We start from the raw sequence: 9,947 nt of genomic DNA, 5'->3' as shown, positions 1-9,947 counted from the left end.
GCTCTGCTTGCCTGAAACTTTGTGTCTGGCTACTGAGTCACAAAATGACCCGATCCAAACTGCTGAAAACCAAGCAGGTTATTTCTAGTTAGTCACAGCAGACTTACTTAATGAGAAGAGTCATTCCTCCAAGCACACATCCTTCAAACCCAAGCCCCTGGCCTGCCTAGTCTGGAGGTTTTCAAGATCCCATGCTTCAAGATAACAGCTGGGTGGAGTCCTAGAAGCTTGTCCTAAACACGGGGTTTGCTCATTCTTAAGGACACCCCGACTTCCATCCTCATGTCTGAGAGCACTGGACAAGGGCCCACATACATTCTTACAGGTTACTAGATCCAGTTTCTGAAATACCCAAATTCCTAGAAAATTGGATAAATTTGAAAGGAATGGAATCACCCTCAGATACTTTAGAGAAGCAGTAATGGCTACTTGAGAGTTTTAAAGAAGATAAAAAGGAACTTCCCTCTAACTTCTCCCCTGAGAACAATATAGCCACTGACTTATTAGGAGAATGGGCAATTAATTTCAAACAAATTAAAGCATTAGTGTTTGATCACACAAAATGGAACTATGAAACCTCCTACTTCTGGCAAATATTGCTAAAATGAAATAACAAGCGCTGCTAAAGGGAATTATAGTAATTTCTATCTTGAATGAACCTTACACACTAGATTTTGTGGTCACCTATGTTACTCTTTGTCTCCCTCCTGTGGCCACTTTGGAAACCTTACAGCTCCCGGCCATCAACTGTAACCCTGAAATTGTTCCCGTTGTGGCAAACTCAGTTCCTGCCCTAGTTTTAGTTTAAAAGAGAGATCTGTGTGACTCTTCCCAAAAAGCAGCTGATTGGTCAATATGTGCTTCACTTTTACTATCTCCCAAATCAATTTGCTTTTACTGGAGTGGAAACAAATCCATCTGTTTAGCTCACAGTATTGGTAAGATAGATTTAGATTCTTAGTATACAACAGATTTATTGCCTTTGTCAATTACGCATATGAAGTTTTATTAACGCCTCTTAGTAAATTTGTGACTTTTATAAAATAGATGATTGTTACAACAAGCCCAAGAGCCTTCCCAAGGCTTTTGGCCATAGAGATATCTTAACCACAGAGAAATATCCTCCCAAAGTAAACACTACCTTCCTCTCACTTAAACCCCGTTGTCTAAGAAAGAAGTCTAGAGGTTAGTAGCTTTTTAACAACTGAAGTAGCCCATTCAATCTTTGGGCAGGCTTCTCCAGCCTAATCATTTGGGACATGCATAAATTAGTGACCTCCCACTGGGGAAAAGGAGTAAGGAGGTATCCAGAGGCTCTTCAGGTCACAGCACAGGCTGCCTTTCCATTTGGCTCATAGCACACAGAGAAGGAAAGTCTGCCACTTGGTACTTCTGAGCTCTGGTTAAATAAAAAAAAATCTACAAACATAAGGACATCAAGTGCTACAAACTCTTGTCAAAAATTGAGTCACAACAGGCTCTCCAGCCACAAGATGGTTACAGCTAATAAGAGTTCTGCCAAAAAAATGTAAGAAGTATATTAGGAAATAAAACTCAACTTATCAGGGATTTCATCCATACCCGGGTCAATAATCACCTCACCAAATGGGAGCCATGGTCAGGGAATTCTGATTGTTCCTCTTAAGACCCGAGTCTCTGACCTCAAGGGTTTTTACTTCATTTGAATCTCTGTTCTGAAACTTCTGGTCAAGGACCTCGGCCCTGCTTTAGGGCTATAAGATGAAGGCCTTCATTGAAGTTGGCAGCACTAACAGCAGCATCTATATTGGGCCCAAAGATGTTGAAAGGCTGAGGAATCAAATACGTGCACAGAGAATTCCATATCACATCCAATGATATGGGACCTGGGATCAAGCCCTAGAATGTGGGACATCTGGTGTGCTGGACCCAAACTAATATAGAGCAAATCAATCTGAAAACAACTGGCCAAATATAGAGATAAAGTAAAAATGTAGTCTCATATATTGGTACCAACCAAATATATGCGTGTGTGTGTGTGTGTGTGCGTGTGTGTGTGTACATGCATATGTAGTATGAGAGATTCTGAACAGAATGAGGCAGTCCTTCATTAGAGTTGATGTTCTTTTGGGAGCTCTAGCTACTTCTTCAGCGGCAGGAAATTGGTTTCTGAATGTGGTTAGGTGGTTGCCCTTAGAAGGATCAAAGCCAATGAAGCCCTTCAATTATATCCAAATCCTTTGTTCAGCTGGAAAAGGACAAAGAAAAACAGACAGTGTTTAGGGAGGTTCTATCCTGTTTTTCTTTACCTTTAGTTGAAGCAAGACTCCTTGGTGTAGGCAGTTCTGAGTTGAAAGCAGTAAGTGATTCAAATTAACTTTACTGGGAAATTACAATTTTCTATCAAAAATATTCCAACCTCTTAGGGCCCCTCCAGAAATAATGAGATCTTGAGGTAGGAGTTGGGCATTAGGACATAGTCTTAAGCCTTTTAAAGATCAAATTCAAAGGAAAAATGGAAATTTGTTTGAATCTGCACTAGGGCCAGACAATTGAAGGAAGAAGCAGTAAGATACACCTCAGAAGCAGGCAGAATTTTGACCTGTACTTGCCATAATCCATTTGTTATAATGTAGACTTTAAAACTTGAAAAGAAAATGTATTTTTTAGGAACATTGTCATGGTTCCTATACAAGTTATAATGTGTTCTAGTAACTAAACGTGGGCTTTTTGAAGTCAGAACGTAAAACCCAACCATATTCTTGTTATTATGCAATACATCACAGTCACAAAAAGTGTACATAAAACATAAGTACAATTTAAATATTAATTGTAAAGTAAACCATTAGACTACCACAAGGTTAAGGAATAGAATATTGCAATAATTGAAAACCCCCAAATGGCCCTCCAAGATCCTAGCCCTTCTCTTACCTCCGGGTGGACGTTGACCTGACTTTTCAACCTGATCATTCCTTCACTTTCCTTTATGGTTTTACTACCCTGTGTACACAACCTGAAACAACATAGTTTAGTTTTAACTGACTTTGAACTTTATATAAATGCAATAAAATCCGATTTTATGTAATCTTTTCTGACTTCCTTCCTTTGTGCAATATTAAGTTTGTGAAATTCATCTGTGTTGATGCAGCTAGCTATAGTTCATTTTTATTTCTGCCTAACGTTCAAGCGTATCAATATGCTATACTCCATTCATCTATTTTGCTGTTGATAGATATTCGATTGTTTCATTCAGGGCCTATTTGCTGCTATGAACATCCTTATACCTGTCTCCTGCTGCACATGTGCTAGGGTGTCTCTGGGATACCCTAGGAGCGGAAGCGCTATGTCATGGAGTGTGCACAGCTTCAACTTTACCAGGTAAATACTAGCTGTAGACAAAGGCAAGTTAAAGATGAAGTTGTGCCACTTTGAATGTATGAGGAGATTCTATTGCTCTAGATCCTTGTGAACACTTAATATTGTCAGTCCCTATTTTTTTGCCAAAGTGGTGAGTACATAATAGCATATTATTGTGGTTTTAATTTACATTGTCCTAGTTACTAATGAGGGTGAGCAGTTTTGCATATATTCACTAAACAGTTAGATTTTGTTATTTGTTTTTTTCTTGAGCATTTTTCTACTGCATTTCCTATCTGTCATGGTATTTTGTATGTATGACCATGGTTAGTTACGTGTGTTGCCCATAGCTTCTCCCACTCTGGGTTGACCTTTCATTCTTCTTCTGATATTTTTGATAAACATTACAAGTCAAAGTTATTAATCTTTTCCTCATGGTTAATGCTATTTGTATCTTTAAAAAAAGTTTTTTGGAGCCAGCCCTGTGGCTGAGTAACCAGTAGCCAGGTGTTCTGCTTCGGCGGCCCAGCGTTTTGCTGGTTTGGATCCCGGGCGCGGACATGGCACTGCTTCTCAGGTCATATTAAGGCAGCGTCCCTCAGAGCACAAACAGAGACACTCACAACTAGAATATACAACTAGGTACTAGAGGGCTTTGGGGAAAAAAAAAGGGTTTTTTAAATTGTAGTAATATTGGTTTGTAATGTTATATAAATTTCAGGTGCACATCGTCATATATTTTGATTTTTGTGTAGATTACAATGTGTTCACCACCGAAAGACTAATTACCATCCATCACCACACACATGTGCCTCATCACTGCTTGCTATTTGTCTCTCGATTTAAATTTTTTATTTACCCAAATGCCATAGATATTTTTCTACATTAGCTTCTAAGAGTTTTATAATTTTCCTTTCAGGTTTAGGTATTTAAACGAGCTTTGTGTCTGGTGTGAATTAGGAACACAGTTTCAGTTTTTGCACACATGGGCTCCTGGTTGTCACAGCACGGTTCATGGAGTTCACCCTTCTCATCATCTGCAGGGCCACTGTCTGCGTCTGGGGGTCTTCTTGGAGGCTCTCTATTTTTTTCCTATTGATTTATTTTTCTATCTCTTTGCCAATGCTACAATATTGTAATATTTTAAGAATAAATCTTTATGTTTGCTCTTCCTTGTTTTTCTTCATGAACACTCAACTATTGTCTCTTTGTTGCTTCCATTTAAATTTTTTAAAGATTGGCACCTGGGCTAACAACTGTTGCCAATCTTTTTTTTTTTTTTTTTCTGCTTTATCTCCCCAAACTCCCCCTGTACACAGTTGTATATCTTAGTTGCAGGTCCTTCTAGTTGTGGGATGTGGGATGCCGCCTCTACGTGGCCTGACGAGCGGTGCCATGTCGGCGCCCAGGATCCAAACCCTGGGCTCCTGCAGCGGAGCGCGGGAACTTGACCACTGGGCCACAGAGCCAGCCCCTCCATTTAAATTTTAAGATCAGCTCATTGTGTTCCATTGAAACAAGTAGGCAAACAATGACGACAACAAGAAGCCCTGGTGGGATTTGATTTGAAGTGATTTTTAAGAATATAAATCAATTTATGGAGAATTGACATCTTCTAAAAAGTTAGTTTTGCAGTCTGTGATAACATCATACCTCTACATCTAGTTTGGTACTCTCCAGTGGTTCTTTGTACACGTTTGTAATTTCTCCCATAATATGTAGAACATCTTCTAGATATGTTACTTTATTCTTGAATCATTCATATTTTTTAATATAAGTGGATTTTTCCATTATTCCAAAGAAATAATATATCCATTTCACAACTGGTAAATTGTTAGTACAGGATTGCAGTTAACTTTGTATATTAACTCCAGCAATATTGCTAAATATTAATATTTTTATATTAATTTCAGCCATACTGCTAAACCCTGTAGTTCTCAAACTTTGAGAACTTTTTCATTTTTCCCGCATACATACTCATATCACCAGTGAATGCTAAATTTTTAGAAATTTATTTCCAACCCTTATAACACTTTTTTATTTGCTTCTTTGTTTATTTATTTGTTATTGCATTTATTTTTTTCTTATTGTTCTCTGCTGGCAAGGACCTTTAATACAATGCTGAATAAAAATGGTAACAGTGTACCCTTATTTTATCCTTATCGCAAAGGGAAATATTTCAATGTTTCATCATTTCACTGTAATGTTTAACATAGGTTTTTGTACATATCCGTTATCAGGTTAGGAAAGTTTGTTCTTATTCCTTATTTTCTATGAGATTTTATTGAATGACCTTTGAGTTTAATAAAAAGTATTTGTTCAACTGCTGAAATAATCACATATTTTCTTTTTTTCATCTGTTAACACAGGTGGATTCATTAATTGATTTTCTAATGTTAAACCAATGTTGCATCCTGGTGTTAAACCAACTAGTCACATGCATTATGATATGTGTAAGTTATTATTTATAAGCTTAATATTGTTCTTAAGATTCTTACATCTATATTTACAGCTTAGATTAGCATACAATTTTCCTTTTTTAGTGTCCCTGACATGTTTTCATATTAAAGTTACATCCTTCTTCATAAAATAAGTTACTGAATGTTCCCCTCTTTTGCTTATTTTGGAAGGGTTTCATAAGATTAAAATTATGTGTTCCTTAAATATGTGAAAGAACTCACCAGACATTGTGTCCGGAATTTCCTTTACAGGAAGTTTTTATCTACTGATAAAATTTCCTTGATGGTTACAGAATTATTGTTACCCTTTTTCTCAATTCAGTTTTGAAAGTTATGCTTTTCAATAGTTTGCTTACCGACCTTTCCCAATGTGTTGGCTTCAAGTTGTGTGTAACACCCTTGTGTGATTATTTAATCACTGCGTCATCTCTCGTCTTGTTCCTTTCTCACTCCTGACGTTTGTTATTTGTGCTTGCTCTCACTCCTCTGTTTCCCTTCATCAGTCTCACCAGAAATTTGTCTTTTCAAAAAACCAACTTTGAGTTTATTTCTTCTTTGCTTCTACTTAAATGATATCTACTCTCAGTTTTATTTTTTCTTTTCTCCTGCTTCTTGGAGGAGGCATTATTTTAGTGTGATTTTCTAACTTCCTAGGATGATGCTTAGTTCAGTTTGTGTTCATTCTTTTTTCTTATATTAACTGTTAAGGACATACATGTCTCAGTGGTCACTTTGCTCTCCATCTTTTGCCAAGCAGAGAGTTCATTCTCTCTGTCCCGTCTCCCTCCGGCTACAGTAGCAAGACTTTGGCAAAAAGGAGAATTAAAAATTCTTTCAGACGCAGTCATAAAATAAAATAAAAACTAGCCCAAACTTTTTTTTTGAGGAAGATTAGCCCTGAGCTAACTGCTGTCAATCCTCTTCTTTTCGCTGAGGAAGACTGGCCCTGAGCTAACATCCATGCCCATCTTCCTCTACTTTATATGTGGGACGCCTACCACAGCATGGCATGCCAAGCGGTGCCATGTCTACACCTGGATCCAAACCAGTGAACTCATGGCCGCCGAAGCAGAACATGTGCACTTAACCTCTGTGCCACCTGGCCGGCCCCAAAACTAGGTAAAACTTAAACAAGACAGGCTTCTTCATGATCTATTAAAACCCACCCTCATTTGGCATGAAATGCTCCACCCTATACAAATAGCAAAAAGGAACAAATAAATTCAGCAAATTAGTGATGAGGCACCCTAGCTTCCAGTGAATGGAGGTTCAAAGATGAGCCCCTGGTGAATGGGCTTTCAGCACTGTGGCTCTTCCCAAGTCATCAACGCTGATCCCAGGTGGCCTGCGAGGCTTCTCAGCAGGGATTGACCATGCCAAGCACCAGAGTGCATTGCCTTTGCCTCTCACTAGAGGGCAGTCGCCCAACGCAGAATGTCTAGTCTGGCCCCGTCTGGTCAGTAGTGCCATTCCAATTTCCTAACCAGGGTCCAAAGAGCAAATAATAAAAAAATAAAATTCTTGAAAACTCAAGAATGAGCCTCCTTCAAGGAAACTCTCTAACGGGACACTCCCAGAACGGTTGCTGGCCTCATTGCTTTCACTCATTTTGTTAAAATCTTTCCTCAGCCTGCCTCCACGTCCTGTCATTTTTTGGTCCATGTTTCTTATAACCAGTACAGAAGCTTTGCAGAGCCCTCCTTGCTTACCACAGGGAACTATTATCATACAGAGCATGATGGTGACATCTAGAGGGCACTTTGAAGAGGCTAGGACAATCTCAGCGCCTACATTATTTCAGTTGCCTTTACAAACCCAGACCCAGAGAGAAGTGACCCAGAGACTGGCAAGGAGAACCACTTAAATGTCACTCAGGTATTCAGTGAAGGTGCCCAGCCAAGCACCACTCTCCCAAAAGGAAGCAGGAAGAAAGATATTCTGGAAGATAATCACACCTTCTTCCCTATATATAGCATCTCCAGACTATCCACTCATCACTTCTACACAGACGACTCTTCTCCTTCACGCTAGGCCTGAGCTACAGTCGCAAAATGACCAGGTGAGCTTCTCTGACGGTCTCTGCAATGTGAATGTTCCCGCTATGCAGGCACGTGGGGAGGGAGGGGTTACTGAGGTTCTTTCCTGTGTATTGGACCTGGACGTTGTGTGCCTAGGGCTTGTGGTACCACTGAGAGGAGGGGAGCTATTGGACTTTTGTATAAGTGAAAGACGCAAATGTGTGGGTTTGAACTGGAGCCCCCAGGTGTCCAAAGCTCATGAGAGGAGTTTCCTTGCTCTTGGTCTGTTTTCTGTTTCTGATTTTCTTTGTGCCCTGATTCTCCTTCTTTTGTTCATGCCATATTTATCCTTCTTGGGTCTTAGCAGACAAGAGTCCAATTTTCTGTTTGGCTGCCATAGGCAGGCAGAGCATCAGGGCTGACAAGGATTTAGAGACCCTGCCATGTTACACTGTGGGTGAGCAACTATGGCTGGAGAGGTGAAAGGACATGCTCTCTGTCGCCAGCACTGTGGGATCCAGTGGGTGGGCTGTGGCAGCCGCAAAGAAGAGGCATCGAAAAACAAAAAATGTTGCAAATGTGAAAGAATTGTCACATTTAATTTGGGAAAAACATTTGAAGTGGTCACCCAAGGGAAAATCAGAGTTTTGTTTGCTTTTCTTTTATATTTTAGTGTGTGGTTTGGTTTTTTATTACATGTGGAGTGTGCAAAGGCCGCACCACCATCCAGCCAGTGCTTTAGGCTCTAACATTCTTCATCTGGTTCAGAGTGTCACGCAGGTAGTGGCAGGTCACAATCTGTTCTTGTTCACATGATCCTTACTCTGCAATCTCAAAAGGAGAAGAAATGTCAGATACTGTATCTTCTTTTAATCAAATTAGATTCTACTCCAAGCCTACTTTCTCCTAGACTAGTAGGAAATTCACTGTCTGTTAAGCACTGGGGATCTCTCAATTCTAGCTCAGTACTTAAGCAAAAACATTCAGGAAGGCACCTCTGGTCCTTGGTCTGCAATGGCCACAGCTGAGATGTACACTCTTTAAAACTCCATGGTCTCTGCAGTGGTTCTGGGGCTTCATTGAGCTAAGACATCTTCACAGAGACTGGGATCCCCAGTGAATGTGTCCATTTTCTCTAGACATAGCACCCAAACCCTTCCTCTCTTGTCCCCTGAACCCCCTGGCCCCAGATCCTTCCACCTCCCTGGAGGTCCTTCCCAAAGGCTGTCCACAGGCTCCTATTCCCATGGGACCCACAGAGCCCCTTTATCTTCTCAGTCTCAGGTCATCTCCCTCTTCAGTCTCACTGCTTCCATCATCCACCCTCTTTTAAAGTCACTCATGTCTCTCCCTCCCCCAACCACTGGTGACCTCAAACTTTCAGAAAATACCCGGGATGGGGGCTGTCTGTAGACAATATCATTTTTTGGCTTTGTAACAAAATCTTCTACTTGGCTTTAAGACACTCACATTATGATTTACTTTTGAACAGGAATATATGCTGTTCCTCCAACCTGAATCTCCAGTTGTGCCCGTTCATGTTGAGAGTCCTTGCCCCTGCTCCCCTAATCTCATGAGCTCAGGCTAGTATATTGAGTGGGAGGATAGGACCAGGAGTAGTGGTCCTGTCCCCACCTGGTATCCATCACCAGATTGGTGATATAGCATCTTTCTCTCTCCCTTTCTGGATCCTGGTCTTCTGGGATGAAAGGGAAGTAGATGCCAATTTTACCTAAAATCTCTGATGAAATCACAATGTCTCTTTTACTCTGTACCTCTCTGTTTTCCCAAGACCTCCTCCAGCCAAGCACAACTCAGCTTATTCTCAAGCTGTCTAAAGACTTAACTATTGTCTCTGAAATATTTCTTTTTGAGGCTGAACTCTTCCAGGATTTGTTAGGCAAAAAAATTGATTACCTCATCCAAATAAAAGTATCTTTGCACATGCCTCTGGCTGCCTCATTGGTAACGCATCAAAGGATGCATCGCTTGGGCAGGGTATTCACTAATCTAGATGCCAGGCACTCAAGGATCCCATGGAAAACTCCTGGTTTTCCTTAAACTTGCAAAGGAGCAACCAGATCTTTTAACTTTGAAAAGCAATCACCTACTGTCACTCACAGATTCCAGGCTA

This window comes from Equus przewalskii, chromosome 4, assembly GCF_037783145.1.
Source record: "Equus przewalskii isolate Varuska chromosome 4, EquPr2, whole genome shotgun sequence".
NCBI lineage: Eukaryota > Metazoa > Chordata > Mammalia > Perissodactyla > Equidae > Equus > Equus przewalskii.
This window is presented reverse-complemented; position numbering follows the sequence as displayed.